Source organism: Podarcis gaigeae (assembly GCF_964106915.1).
Source record: "Podarcis gaigeae genome assembly, chromosome: 6".
NCBI classification, from domain to species: domain Eukaryota; kingdom Metazoa; phylum Chordata; class Lepidosauria; order Squamata; family Lacertidae; genus Podarcis; species Podarcis gaigeae.
The window spans coordinates 28946082-28961993 of record NC_139682.1 but is presented as its reverse complement, the minus strand read 5'-3'; the positions used below and the strand labels follow the sequence as shown (position 1 = coordinate 28961993).

General features: G+C 43.0%; 1 long non-coding RNA gene across 1 annotated transcript in view; it reads right to left on the bottom strand.

The window, feature by feature from the left end:
- Window positions 1–13667: 13667 nt before the first annotated feature.
- LOC310847992 overlaps window positions 13668–15912 on the bottom strand; it is a 52424-nt gene continuing 50179 nt past the window's right edge. Inside the window, exon 4 of the long non-coding RNA XR_014566096.1 lies at window positions 13668–14331. This is a non-coding gene — a long non-coding RNA (uncharacterized lncRNA). The remainder of the gene's footprint in view (window positions 14332–15912) is intronic.

Sequence of the window (15912 nt, the reverse complement as noted above, 5' to 3'; positions counted from 1 at the left end):
GCTTCCATGGCCAAGTTCTTGTCCATGGGGCCGTGAATTCCCTTCTTTTTGTCATCATGCTAGCAGGCTGGCTAACTGCAGAGGAGTTGCAGAGGAATTATCAGTAACCTCTGTGACCACCTCATCATTGTTTCCCTTTGACATTTGACAGACGCAAATGGAAGATTATAGATGAAAGTTCTGCTGGGCAAAACAAAAGCCGTTTTCATTGCCAGTGGGTTTTCGGAGTCCTGTTTAGTGTAAGTCAAGTACCCTGAACATCCAGAGGGATGCTCTTTCCTTTCAAGCTCCCCATCTACTGCCAGAGTGGAACAATGGGATCAAAAGACTGACCTGACCCAGAGAGATGCACTTTGGGTAAAGGTTGTGTGTTGTTAAGTTGCTCAAAGAGCCTCAGCAGATCCGCTTCCACAATCTGGAGCTGACAAAGAAGGATCTCACGCTCTCTTTTACAGGGCCTCTTCCTCTGCGTGGTGCCGGAAATGTTTGCATTCAGCCCACAGAACCATTTAAAACAGATAATGGCATCTCACACTAAAAGGCTTGCTCTCTGCGTTAATTTGTCTAAACCAACATTGATTTAAAACTTACCGGGGGACTGAAAAGGAGTCACATCGAGGGAAAGAGATTGTAGAGCAGAGCTAAAAGTCAGCTTTGGCCCACATAGAAAATACGACTTCACCTGCACACTCTCTGCCTTCCCCTTCACCTGGTTGTCCTAGCATGTGAGTCCTGCGCTGAGGAAATGGAGGGGTGAGGTGAGACCAGCTTGCCTGCAAAGCACAGAAGCCTAGTTTAAGGGCCAGGTGCATCTGTACTCTAATCTGGCAGCCTTAGCCAGGTGAGTCCGCCAGACAGATTGAATGCACCTTCAAATGTGTTCTATATTGGAAGGATAGGCATTCTTCATTTCGGCATTGGGCTGCATACTGGAGGGAAGGAATAAACTAGTCTTTTAAAAATGCCTTATTAGCTAAACCTTCCCCCCAACATCCTATTCAACAACAACAACAACAACAATTTTATTATTTGTACCCCGCTTATCTGACTGGTTGCCCCAGCCACTCTGGGCAGCTTCCAACATATATAAAAACACAATAAAACATTAAGCATTTTAAAACTTCTCCATACAGGGCTGCCTTCAGAGGTCTTCTAAAGGTTCTATACTAACTTCTCCACTGGGCTCAGGGCTGCATAACTCCATACCCTCTAACATTTCTCCAGTGAAAATAGGGACGTCCTAAGGAAAAGCAGGACATGCCAGGATCAAATCAGAAACCAGGATGGCTTCTGTAAATCCAGGATTGTCTCTGGAAAACAGTGAAACTTGGAAGGTCTGCTAAAGTAGAATGAGAGTAGGCAAAGCAAAACCCAAGTTATTGGAGGAAAGGAATAATCTAGTTTGTTTGTGTTTTTTAAATGCAGCACTGAATTTTGCTGGCTGATTGCCTTAGTGTGTCTATTCTCTCCCTTTTATAAGTTGCTTATACAAAATGGCAGGTGTTTGGGCCTAGAACAGGGACACTGGTATGAACAGGAGTTTCCTACATCCTACAGTCACCCACTGTATGATAGGTGATAGCTATGGATCCAGCACACCCGAACCCCTTGTCCTCACTGCCCTGCCTTGCATGGTTACGCCACACATTTACAGCCTGTCTGAAGAGGGCTACAGTTTGACAGAAGCATGTACAAATTAAACTGATGGGAAACATGTACAGATTCAGGACTTCTTGCTCTAAAAAAAGGATTGCTTACTGGCTGGCTTGTGACTTTCACACCCCATATTTAAACAAGCTCTTATTTCTGTTTTGTGTGTGTTGTGTTTCTCACACTTCCTCCAGCGCTTGCTCACACTTTGGCTCCAGCGCTTGCTGACATCAGCGCCAGCAGGATCTCGCTTCGAAAACTCGGGATCGGAGCTTGCCAGAGTTGTGTCGTGTTACAAGCTGAGGCCCTTCAGAAGCACCAGTGTCCCAGCTGTCAGTGGTTTAAAAAAAGCCAGCCTGCTACAACTGGGCTCCCAGCGTCGCTGTTCTCTTTGGCATCTTGCAAGGATGGCAGAGCAATATAAAAGAAAAAGAGAGCAAGGGAGTCCCATGGGGCTGCGATGCTATTCTTAGCTGAACATTGTAGCAGGGCTAAACTTAGACACCATTTATCACAGTTTTTATGGACCTTTTAAAATGGTATGAAAGATATGGTTTCGCTAGTCAAGGTGATGCATTTTATTATTCTCATCCAACAGCATAACCTTTGTTTAACTTCAAGTTAATGGAACTAAGGGTAGCTCAGCCAGGGGGTGTGGGGGTCCATACTATATTCAGATACAGTAAGACAGTAAACCATTGCAAATTCTGGTTTATGTTTGACCTCCAAAGGACACAGCTGATGAATCAAAAGTGATCAGAGTCACACACGTGGAGGACACTCCAGCAGAGAGACAGCACTTTGTATTTGCGTGAGCCTGTAGCTCTGTAATAATGAGCTTCTTCATTCCAAGGGAAAGAATGGATCCCAAGAATCATTTGGCCTTGACTTAGTACTGGCTGCCTATCTACTTTCAGGCCAAGTTTAAGGTTTTGTCACTAACATATGAGACAGCTTGTGTGCAGCTGACTTGAGAGACCACCGTATCTGTTATATACCCACTCATGGAGAGTCTCTTCTTGCAGTTCCTGAAATATGAGGAGCCTGCTTCACAGTAACTCAGAACAGGGCTTTGAGTGTGGCTGTCCCTGTTTTGAGGGAAACTATCCCTGTGGAGAAAAAGGGACGTGGGTGGCACTGTGGTTGAAACCACAGAGCCTAGGGCTTGCCAATCAGAAGGTTGGCGGTTTGAATCCCAGCGACGGAGTGAGCTCCCGTTGCTTGGTCCCTGCTCCTGCCCACCTAGCAGTTTGAAAGCAGACCAAAAAGTGCAAGTAGATAAATAGGTACCACTCCAGAGGGAAGGTAAACGGCATTTCCGTGCACTGCTCTGGTTCACCAGAAGCCGCTTAGTCATGCTGGCCACATGACCCGGAAGCTGTATACCGGCTCCATCGGCCAATAAAGTGAGATGAGCACCACAACCCCAGAGTCGTTCACAACTGGACCTAATGGTCAGGGGTTCCTTTACCTTTACCTTTATCCCTGCTGAGATACAACAGGAACCCATAATATGCACTTTCAAGAAACAATTGAAGACATTTTTGTTTCAACGAGCTTTTTCAGCTGGATGAGAAAGTGGTGTTTATTTTGTGTTGTTTTTAAATATAGCTGGGCTTTTCCCCCTGCAATGGCTGCAGGTTTGTTGTCATTTTTCTTTCCATTTCTGTCTCAAACATGTTAATTTTTGCATGGATTTGATGGCTAGCTATTCCTCCCATTTTATTATCCTTAATGTATTATTACTTTGCAAAGTAATAATAAAACAACTATATTCCTTTGCTTATGTACTCCCAACTATAACTTTGATGTGGGCTTTAAGAGGTTAGATTTATCATGATAGAACCAGGGTTGGGCAAAATGAAAAGCAACCACCTTGTATATAATATACCAAATATATCAGAGAAATGGTGGAATTTGTGCAAAATCAGCTTATGAATTTTGTTTAAAGGAAAATGGTGTAGGAGTGGGAGAGCATTGGCCAAGATGAGGGACATCACAAGATAAAACTGCTGGCAAATTATGTGGGAAAGTGTGGTACAGATATCTTTTTCCATAGGAAGTTGCTTTATACCAGGTCTGAACATTATTCCATCCAGCCCAAAATTGTCAGCACTGACTGGCAGAGTCTCACCAGAGTCTCAGGAAAAGGTTCTTCACATCACCTTTTACCTGAAATCCTTTTGGCAGGACCTTCTGCCTGAAAAGCATGTGCCCTGCTGCTCCAGCTGTGGTTTCGCACCTTGCAGTACCATAAATGAAAAGGACATGGAAGGCCACTCAAAGGTCACCAGTGACTGACTGGACACAAGTAAAGCATTGGAAGCAGCAGTGCTCTGACTGGCAGTCATTCTCCAGGGTTTCAAGCATGAGATTTTCCCAGCCATACCAGGAAACCACAGGAATCGAATTGGCAACATCTGCATGCAAGGCAGGTGCTCTACCACAGGTAGCTGCAGTTTCCCCTGCCCCAAGAGGTGTCCTCCTACTATTTTCAGAGACACGAGGGGCAAAATGCAGACTTGCTCTAATTTTGCCTAGCAAACAGCTGCTGCAAGATGTACCTCTGTGATACGCATTTCCCAAAGATAACACAATTCTTTGACTCTCCCCCTTTAGCTTAAACAATAATTAGTAATGAAGACAATCAAAGGGTTGCAATCTCCCTGCTGCCCCCCTCCCCCTCTCCCTGTAACATGTGGTTTGGAAAAGGCATGTAGGTTCAAGGTGTGTGTTGTGGGTGTTCATGTAACATGACGATATAGATAGATCCACACTCCTACTGTTGTGTGTGGGCTGCCCATTCCACCTTTCCTGCCAAATGCTTTTAATATAAGAGGATGCATCCAGAGATGACTTCTGCAGAGATTGCCCTCTTTTTGGGAGAAGTCTGCATAATAAAGAAAGGAGCGCTTATTATTCCTGCTCGCCACCAGCACCACCCCCTGCCAGAATCTCTAATGCTCACATCTTCTGCCTTTGCTGTACCGCTGTGAGCAAAGCTGCTGTTCTCACTAAAACAGCCAGGATTACCAGGAACGTTTTAAACATACCATCTGGGGACGGCATAATTAGGTTAGATTCATTCAAGTGAAAGTGGAATCCTACTCAGACATGCAAAGACACACTCCACACAGAGCTTGAAGTAAACTGCATGGCAGAGCCTGGAGGCCAGGAATCGTAAATGAGCCAGGGCCGGCTTTATGAAATGGGATCCCACAAACAAGCTGAAAAGGAAAGCAAGAAATGTCAAAATGGTCCCCTCCCTCTGACAGCACAGCTGTGGCTCTTGCTGGTTCTATAGGGAGACCCAAACTCTGGATACCTTCTCCCACCTACTAGCTAAAATAAACTGATCCTAATCTCTTTCACCTTCTCTTCCCATACATTGCTTTCTGTTTAATTAGGGCTGAACTATCCCCTCCAAAAACAAACAAACAAACCCTCAATAAAATATATGTGAGCAGCCTCCAAATTCAGCCCATAATATTCCAATCCCCTACTGCCATCTCATGCCATCTTATTCTGTGTATGCCAGGTCCCAGTGGTACAGTGGCAGGATTCTCCCTGCTCCAGCCCTACCATTAGGCAGGGTAGTGGGTCTTCCTCAGACGGCTGATTTTGGGTTGTCATGGAAGTGCACCAAATGGTTATTTATTTAATTCATTATTATGGTATTTTTACTGCCAGAGAGAAGTGTTTGAGATTTTCTGCCTCAGGTGCTGAAATAACTTGGCGAACCTCATATGTACCTCAGCTTGTGGTGGTGTGGAGACCTGATGGTCCGCCTCAGGTAGCAAACTATTTTGTATTGAATCTGTTGACCCAGTACATCCTTTAAGTGCGAGTCTTGGCAACCCTTCTTATGGCCTTATAGTACATCTATGTCATGCAGAGTTGTCTGTATGTCTTGTCTTCTTAAATCTTGCAAAAATGGGCAATGCCCAAAAGATATTCCCCACATAAATCATATGTTTCTTGTTCTTTGCATTCTCTCTTAAAAGGCATTTTCTTTTTAATTGGATGTTGTATGCACTGCTAAGAGCCAACATCTTGTTGAAAGTCTTGAGGCTATTTTAGGCCTCAATTGCTTACAGAGAAGACGACTTTGTTTTCAAGAGAGCAATTGGGATGCTGGAAAGGCAACAGAATCATTCAGCAGAGAGAGAACCATTACATTCAATATGTCCAAGTGGGCCAAACAAGAGGGAGCTGCTAGTTGGCTGGTTTCTTGTATAATGGCATCAAGAATGCTGTTGAATGCTGAATGCATCTGAGCTTATTTTGTGCTCCAGGAACATGGCAGATTTTCCAGCAGCCTTGATACAAACCACATAATGCCTCCACCTGATTGTGAAAACCCAAGTAGCAGTACTCCAAAATAACTTGAGAATGGAGGCCTGGAATTCTGGAAGGAGCCTGCTGAGTATGAAAACGTTTCTGGAGACAACCAACAAAAAATCTGGTCATTTTCATTGTCTCTTGGTTCTGGGAACATAAGAACATAAGGAGTCTGCTGGATCATGCCCATGTCCCTTCTAGTCCAGCATCCTGCTTTCATAGTGGCCAACCAGATGCCTGTGGGGAACCCACAAGGAGAATATGAGCACAAGAGCACCAAGTGCTACTATTGCCATCTCATCAATTTATTTAAATGCTGCAAAACATCAAGGCAGTGTACAGCAACATAAATGAAACATTAAAAGCATTATGGAACAATAATTAAAGCTCAAGAAAATTGGAAGCTACATAGGCCTGTCAACATAAAAAAATTATCAAGAGGTACCTGGAAGTGAGAGCTGGACCATAAAGAAGGCTGATCGCCGAAGAATTGATGCTTTTGAATTATGGTACTGGAGGAGACTCTTGAGAGTCCCATGGACTGCAAGAAGATCAAACCTCTCCATACTGAAGGAAATCAACCCTGAGTGCTCACTGGAAGGAGAGATTGTGAAGCTGAGGCTCCAGTACTTTGGCCACCTCATGAGAAGAGAAGACTCCCTGGAGAAGACCCTGATGTTGGGAAAGATGGAGGGCACAAGGAGAAGGGGACGGCAGAGGACGAGATGGTTGGATAGTGTTTTCGAGGTTACCAGCATGAGTTTGACCAAACTGCGGGAGGCAGTGGAGGACAGAGGTGCCTGGCGTTCTCTGGTCCATGGGGTCACGAAGAGTCGGACACGACTAAACGACTAAACAACAACAACAACAACCTGGAAGTCAAAAGAGAGGGCAGCTGTTAAATCTCTGCATGGGACCAGCAACACTAAATGGCCAACTTCTACTACTAGCATGACTAGTAGTAATAGGACTACTAGCAGTACTGGGTGAAATACAATGGGAGATCTTACAGCACAGATTCAGGGCAGCTGTAGCAGGCAGGAGGAATTGCTGAAGATTGCCTCCCTCCAGGCAGGTCTGAGTGGGATTCTAACCTTGAGATTTTGACTCAGCACTACACTGCGCACAACCCATTGATTTTCCCCAGCTGCTCTGGCTGTCACCATCTTCCCCACCCAACATTGTGTCTGGCTGTCACCATTTCCCCCACCAAACATTGTGTACCCTCCTGCCTAGATGAGTCACAGTAGTTGATCCTATCCAGTAAGGCATCACACAATGAATAGATGAATTGGCTATTATGTAGCCAATCAGATCTGGCTATGATGATGTCATTTAGAACAAATGAGCTGAATTGCAAACACTGTTACATGGCATGCAAAATTGTCCCAAAAGTAAGGGTTATTTTTGTCACTGTTGAAGATGTTCACTGAAACTGAGTGGTTTTGGTTCAGTGCTAATATTGGTATAAAATATATGCCAATTCATAAAATATGCCAAGATATATGTGCCAATATAAAACAATCTGATTTCATCCACAGAAATGTCTACACATTTTGGAGAGAGAGGAGAGTGATGAGCGAGCATAGTAAGTAAAATTAGATTGAGGAGTCACAATGATCCCCCTAATAACATTGTTGTGAGGATGAATAAGGTAAGAGTTATACAATTTGATGCATTCAAAGAACACAATCCCAGATTTCCCAATATGCCCAGCAGAGGTTCTTGATATTTTTAGTAGGAAATGGATGAGCAAAGTCTATACCGACCCTGTGCCATTTTTGCTTGTGTTCACCCATAAATCCATTCCATCCCATTTTCAGGTTAATCTGGGTGGAGTTATTTTAAACTCTCATGAAAACTCAGTTGGATGGTGCCTTGTATGTCTCCTTCTGGCAACCTCTGCAGTCAAGCTGGTACCAAATGCATTGCCCTGCTTTCCTTCAGGCCACATCAGCAAGGCCAAGAGGTGGGCGTCTTGTCGTCTGGGCAGTCCAGGACCTCCATCCATACACACTGCCCAGCCTTGCACCCCAGATCACTTTGGTGCTGCTATTACAGCAAAAACAATGTGGGAGGCAGCAGTTAAAAGGTCTCTGTAGCCCTCAGGCGCTGTGATTCTCCAGTGGTTTGACTTCACCCTTGGAGGCAAACTCCGTTGTCTCTCAGGACAGATGCCAGCAACTTGTGTACTAGAATTCTTTGCCTATTGGCATTAGGCAGGTGCTTTCACTATATTGCTTGAGACACTTGCTGAAAACATTTTTTTTATTTCAACAAGCGTACCCAGATACGTGACTTAGTTGCCTATATTCATTTGAAACATCTTGCTGATTTATATCTTTCAGGATACCCATGGACTCACTCTTCCAAAGGATGTGCTTTTGTAGATGGAAGATCCCATGGAAGATACCTTTGTTAAAGCATTCCCTGTCCCAAATGACAGACCTGCTGAATGCACGTTAGTCACAGCTACTTGTGGTGCCAATGACTGCCTAGCCTTTAACCAATGTTAGATTAACTTGCCATATGTTCGAATTTGGGGACATCAGCATCATTGTCAACTGTAAATCAAACTGTATCCGTATTTTAAGGCTTTATTACGTTTTGTTGTTCAGCGATCTTTCTAAGCAGGATGATATGCGTATTGGCAGAGACAAGTGAGATATGGCTGAGGAAATTGCAGGAAAGTGCTACATTAACTGGTGGCTGATTTTGGAATGGTAGAAACAAATGTTAAGTCAAAAGTAAAAACTCCATATGGTACAGCCCATTTATAACATCCTTTCATAATGCGGTCATCTTCCTATAATGTCCATTAAAGAGTAACACCAGCACTATGAGCTGAGCTTGGGAACAAATGGCTAACCAAGAGCAAGCCCATATTTGCCACATTGTAATGTGTGAAAAAGCCCTAGGGGTGGGTGTGGATCAGTTTACTTCTGGTCAGTTTTGCATGCGTTAATTCATCCATTCCATCCTGTTTCCACAACTTCTTTTTTTTAAATGTATGTGTACATTTTATTCACAAAGCATGCATTTGTGCATGTATTTTACCTTAACATGTGCATTTTGCTTGTCTTCTAATGCAAAACATGCATGTTGGTACATGTTTTGAGTCAAGGAGTCCAAAGACGGGCAAAAAATATGTAATAACTATGTTCCAACTGTATATTAGACCAGGAATATATTCCTGGACGTTCAGGACCTTGAGTGTTTTTGGCAGACAAAGGCAGACTGATTCCCAATGGCAATGCTTTTCTCGCCATTATTTCAGACGATATTAGACACCAGAAATTAAGAGAATGCAAAGATGTTTTGTGACTCAGCTGGTGTCAGGAGATGTGAAGAGGGGGAAATCTCCTTGAACATTTCCAAGGTAGACGCTGCCCCTCAGATTGTATAATTCTTTACAAGGTCTCTTGTCTTTCATGGTTAATGTTTTTCCAGGGTGAGACTGACAGGCTGGGAACAAGGTCACTTGATGTGATTGCTGTGTACACCAACCTAGTGCCACTCTTCTGGGGATTATTATTTTTTCCTTCTCCCGGTAGATGAAAACTTTCTAGGCTGAATAACATGCTTGAATCAAACTCATTGATCTTCTCCCACTTTCATGCCTGTACTTTCTTTTCTACTTTGTTTTCAAAAACAAAGCAGAGCCGCAAATAACCATGAGGCTGTACTATCAGCCCAAGCATGATCTGAATGTTATGCTGACAATTCTTACAACAGACTTAAATCAGGAAGAAAGAAACTGTTGTCTCTCAATCTGGATAAGACAGAGACACTGTTTGTAAGAGCTTCCTCTTTCCAGATTCAAGGAATGCAACAAGCGCTGGATGGGGTTCCTCTCCCCTTGCCTGGGGCAGTCTTGGGTCCAACATTGTTACTGAAAGCATCTGTGGCCTCGGTGACTCAGGGCCCTTTCTACCAGCTATGCCAACCTGTGCCAAGCTGCTTATTATGACCCCATTCCACCCACTCCCACCCCAACTCGCCTCCACTGAATATAGCTTGGACTGGCTTTACTCATGTAGGTTTCAAGTGGCAGCATGCATACAAACACCTTGGCACTGAGAATGCCCTACATTTCCAGCAAAGGACAAGGAGGCTGTTGTTTACATAGCACCATCCTGCCAATATGCATGCATGCTGCTTTACAAAGTGCAAAATAATAACCCCCCCAAAAGGTATCTGCCCCCAAAGGACTTGCAATCTGAAAATCAACACAAAGGAGATGGCTTAGGTTGGGGGAGGAAATGCAGATAGAATAAATGGGATATCGTTATTTCTGTTAATTCACATCAAAATGATTGTGCAGAACCATCTACATAATTCACTCACCCTTTATTAGCAGGGGGTGTTAGCTCATTTTTCATTTAAAAAGTTGGAATGTGAAGGAATGTCCGTCGGGTGTGGAGCACACTTCTACCAGCAGGCGAGCCACAGCTGTCTGAACATCATGCCCTCTATTTAACCTTTGCTCTCTTAGTAGTCTGCCGTGACCTGTCTGTGACCTTTGTCTCTTTCAATTAAACATTGTTCAAGGGGAAAGTGACGTGGTGGAAATAGGTGCCAAAATAACTTTGTACCACCCCACGATCTCATGACTGGAAGATGTGTAAAGGGCACAGTCCAAAATGTATCTGACTGGTTTTGCATATTGTGCTAATAAAAAGAGCCTCAACTTAGCTAGCTGGCAGATTGCTTATGCACAGCTCACCTGCACGATCAACTCCTGTCTCATGTCCTTCATTTCAGGAATGTTTCTTCTTCTTGCCTAGCATTCACTAGCAAATGAGAGCACCCAATTCTAATAAGTCAGCAGCTCAGAGAGTTCAGATATTGACCTCTTTGGGCCTTATTTAAACAGAGTGGACCTGAACAGAAGCTACATGAACAGCACTGCTTCATGGGATGGCTGGCCATTTCTAGGGTTTGATGGTGGTGTCCAGTGGAACACCAGTATATTTGTGGCCCCATGCAGCCCTGAAGCTCACTGAGTAACTTTGGAGCAGTTGCTGTCTCCCATCCTAACCTACCTCACAGGTTGCTTTGAGGATAATAAGGTGCATGAGAGGAAAAACCATGTGCGGCACCTTGAGCTCCTTGGGGAAAATATGGAATAATGATTATTGATTGATTGAATTGATATCTCATATTTCATCCCAGAGAATAATAATAATAAAAAATTGTCATCATCATCCTGCAAACCTCCACTGCTCTTCCACATCTATCACCAGCTTAATCTTCTCGTTGCTTTTGTATGCTTTGGGGAGGCTCCAAGAACTTTGTCGTGATTTGTGAGATGCTGTTGCGAGAAGTTCTGACTGAGAATCTGAATTCCTCCAAATTGTCTCTTGACTCCAAGGACATGCTCTGTGTTTGTTCCACAGCCTGGTGGCGTGTACAGAAGCTTGGTCTGAATGGATGGTGGTGCCTCCAGGTGCGATGAGCAAGATCCTTTGTAGCTGCAGGTCAGGCTCCTCATTAAGTTGTAAAATGGGGAAGAGAGGGAGGGGTGAGTTGATTGAAATGTCAAGCCACGTTGTCGTCTTTTCTTATGAAAGTGCAAGGGCAGATTTAAAAGAATCAAAGCTAGGTAGCTCTACAGGCTTTTGCCTTTGCCTGGTCTACATGTGATTAGAATGTGTTTAAAGAAAAGGCCATGTCATTGCAGGGCAGATTTAACACTAGCCCCTGAATATCCCATTATTACAAAGGGAAAATGCATCCACAGTAGGGATGCTTCATTGCTTCAGGAATTTGATCTTTGCAGATTCCAGTGTGAAGCAGCTTGGTTTTCATCCTCTGGACTACTGTGCAAATTGGAACTTAATTATATATTGGCTTTCACACTTCTTGGACATTCCAACAGAGTTCTCGCCTCCAAAAACATGCTGAACTATGCTCTTCAAATCATATTTTGAGAGAAAATAAATTTAGAAATGTGTGGGTTTTTAAATTGTATTATTTCTGTATTTTCAATAAAAAAACCAGAATACAACAAAACACATTGTATACCCTTTGTACACAGCACCAGTCATATTAATAGTTAAATGTGTCAGATGACAATGAAGGCTACAAGTTCCATGGCAACACATCTTTCTAAAAAGACTTCTGGGCATCTGGTACCACTGCCTATTTATAAATGTTTTGAAGGGCCCCAAGTATCCATAAAGTTACCCAGCGACTTATCCATAAAGAGTACCCAGTTTTGATATCTGCCCTTGTTTCCTGACAGAGATTCTCTGCCTTTAAAAGAGGCATAAAAGAAATTCAATAGGTGCAATATTTCCAAGAAAATTGCACGTGCTGAAATTTTCTAATTTTTGTAAAAATAGAATATATACACTTGTATAAGCAATATATAGAAATTTTAAAATAATATATTCACTAGCATAAGCAAGTGAATAGCATGAAGGCATTTGAGTATAGATGGTGGAACAAAATTGAACTTGGCAATTCCATGGATTTGGAGATCAGATTTGCACTTCCACTGTCCCTTGGAGCAATCATGTGAGTTGAGGATAGTATGGACAAAAGTCAAGAAAGCCAAGCAACCTATTGCTACCATTGCCTTATAGGTGGGTTAGAGGATGCAGGTGGCACTGTGGTCGAAACCATCAAGCCTCTTGGGCTTGCCAACCGTAAGGTTGGCTGTTCGAATCAGCACAACACAGTGAGCTCCCATTGCTTTATCCCAGCTCCTGCCAACCTAGCAGTTTGAAAGCATACCAGCATGAGCAGATAAATAGGTACCACTGTGGCTGGAAGGTAAACAGTGTTTCCATGCGCTCTGGCATTTGTCACGGTGCTCCATGTGCCAGAATTGGTTTAGTCATGCTGGCCACATGACCTGGAAAGCTGTCTGTGGACTAGCGCCTGCTTCCTTGGCTTGAAAGCGGAGATGAGCGCCACACTCCATAGCGGAATTCGAATGGAATTAACCATCAAGGGGTCCTTTACCTACCTTTATAGGACAGTCAGGTTCAACCTCCCCTCCTTCTTAGTGGCAGCAGAGACATTGTTATATTTTTACACATAAAACCTAAGGTTACTACATTTCTTAATTTTGTATAACATTTCTCTTCTGCTTTTTGGAGTTCTCAAATTGGAGTTCTCCAATTGGCTCCCAACAAAATTAACTAAACAACATAACATAACTTTAATACCAGAATCAGTGTCACCTACAAACACGATAAAAGCAACACAAAGTTAGTGGCATCTATGCAGAAGATAACATACATTAAAACTTGGTATTATTTCATATAATTACCGGTACCTTGATCCTGAGTTGCATGCAACCAAGGCACTGCATGGGTAATAAGAGCTGCACATGGTGGACCCTTTCGGCACACACTCCTGGCCTTATCTTTCTTATAGGGTTGTTTAGAATAGTGAGGGGCAGGGAAATCCATTTGTGTATGCCATTTTGAGACCACCAAACCCAAAAAGGGCAGATACATTTAAAACAAAACAAAAATAATACAGAACAGACACTCATGGCAAAAACCCATTTATCCAGGTGGAACTAAAATGTCTTGGAATTGTTTCCAGAAAGTGCAGATAGTGGACACTTCTTGAATCTTGACAGGAACGTTATTTATGACTTCCCCCCCAGCCAAAGCCAGGAAAAGGAGAAAAAATAATCAAAAAAATGAGTGTAGGGAATGATTTATGTTCGAAGATTTTCTTTTGATTTGATTTGAATATATTTGTTAATCTTAGATACTTTGTTGTATCCAGTGCTGTGTGACTGGGTTCTGCAGGTGCAACAGGACTTCTGTTTCCTCTCTTTCATCTCCATGCTCCCCAAATCTGTTCTGGAACACCCACACCCCAGTCCTCCAGAGCTCAGAATTGACCTACTGAAGTGAATTTTGAGGGCACAAAAGGACTGGAGGGGACAGAAAAGGAAAAGGAGGTTCCACATGGAAATCTCTTGCACCAGCAGAGTGACAGCATTGGATAGAGCCCCCTATGATGATTATCTGTTTGTACAGCCTGTTTGTTTTCCATATGCACAAGCCCAAATTTCAAAGATGAAACATCCTGGGGCCTTCAGCTCTCCTTCAGCATTACAACACGTTTTCATGAGTCTGGCAACTGAATTTGAATTCCGTTGTTACAATATTGTCTTAATAGTCTGTATTAAGATGTAGTCTACCAAATGGAGGTATTCAGTCCAAAGTTACCCATTACCCACTCTGGGTTTAACGGAAACTTCTGCTAAGCAGAGTAAGAGCTCAGCTAACCTTCCTTTCAAATTAAGTACCAAAATTTGTTGCCTTGAGGAAAATGTTGACAAGAAAGAGCTTCAGGTTCAGCATTTATCTGGAGAATAAGCAAGAATGAAAATAGCACAGGTAAACATGCATTATTAAACAAAATTTTATGTAAGGCATATTTCAGAACAGCGCCTTGGGTCTGCAGATGACCTTGGATATTAGTATCAGTTCTATGAGTGTTTTGCCAAGCGGCACTTCTATTCAGAGAACCTGTGCAAAGCAGAAGAAGATACCTGGGGTTGTATTCAACTAACTTTTATTCAAAATTGACCCACTGAAGTGAATGCACCTAAAATTTAGTTGAAGGCAACCCTATGCCATCTTGAGAGGTTTAAGTACATAAGAACTTAAGATGAACTTTGATGGATCAGACCAATGGACTATTTAATCCACCATTCTATTCTCACAATGGCTAACATCATCATCATTTGCCTGCCCTTCACCCAGGACAGGTCACAACCATTTAAAATACAACATTAAAAGCAATGTAAAATGTATCACAATCACAAGAAAAGTGGGGCTGTTAAAAATATGCATCTCAGGTGTCAACAACAACCAGGTTAAAGGGCCTTCAGCATTTGATGAAAACTGTAGAGTGAAGGTGGAAGAGCTACTTCTGTGGAGAGGTAGCGCTACTACTTAGGGGCTGCCACAGAGAGTGTCCCTTCCTGGACCACCACCACTCAAGTTTCTACAGGTGGTAGAACTACCAAGAGGGCCTCCTCTGTTGACATTAACACCCAAGAGTGTCTGCAGGGGAAGAGGCAGTCTTTCCGATATCTGGGGCCTAGATAAAGGCACCCAACAACAATGTAATTTATGTAATTAATTACGTAAGTTACAAAATGTTGCCACAATGGACAGCAGTACAAATAACATCATTTTTGGTGGAAGGCAATCTGCAGCCGAATGGAAACAGTGTTGCATGTGATGAATACAGGGCAGAATGGAAAGTGATGCCTTCTTACATTCCTAGCTGTAGCTCAGTGGTGGAGCTCATGGTCTGCATTCAAAAGGTCCCTCGGTCAGTCTTTGGTATCTCCAGGTAAGACTGGGAAAGATCCCCATCTGAAATCCCAGAATGCTGCTGTCAGTTAGTATGAACCAGGGTTTCACAAACTTGGGTCTCCAGATGTTTATGGACTATGGTTATCATCCCTGATATCACCATCTTGCTAGCTAGGGATGATGGAAGTTGTAGTCCAAAAACAGCTGGAAACCCTAGTTTTTGAAACCCTGGTGTAGACCATAAAGAGTTAGATTGGTCATTGGTCTGTCTTGGTACAAGGTTGCTTCTATGTTCCTCTTTTGGAGCTAAGCTAACATGAGAAACGGGCATGTGAAAAAGAAGCTGAGGAAATGCAAGCTATGAAACTGCGCTCGCATTTCTTGAATTTTGCGATGTGACAGATGAAATGTAACTAGTGTGCCCAGAGACTGGAAGGTCTCTCAATGAAAAAAAAAGCATATCTTTCATTAAAGTTATCTCTTCTTTCTTGGGTGTCAGCTCTAAATGAGAGAAAGGCTTTTTTCCTTCTCTGATTGTATACATGCCCCTTGATTTATATTCTTTACAGCATTTTTATGAGCTTCTTTAGCACATCATACAGCGTAATAACAGCACAGT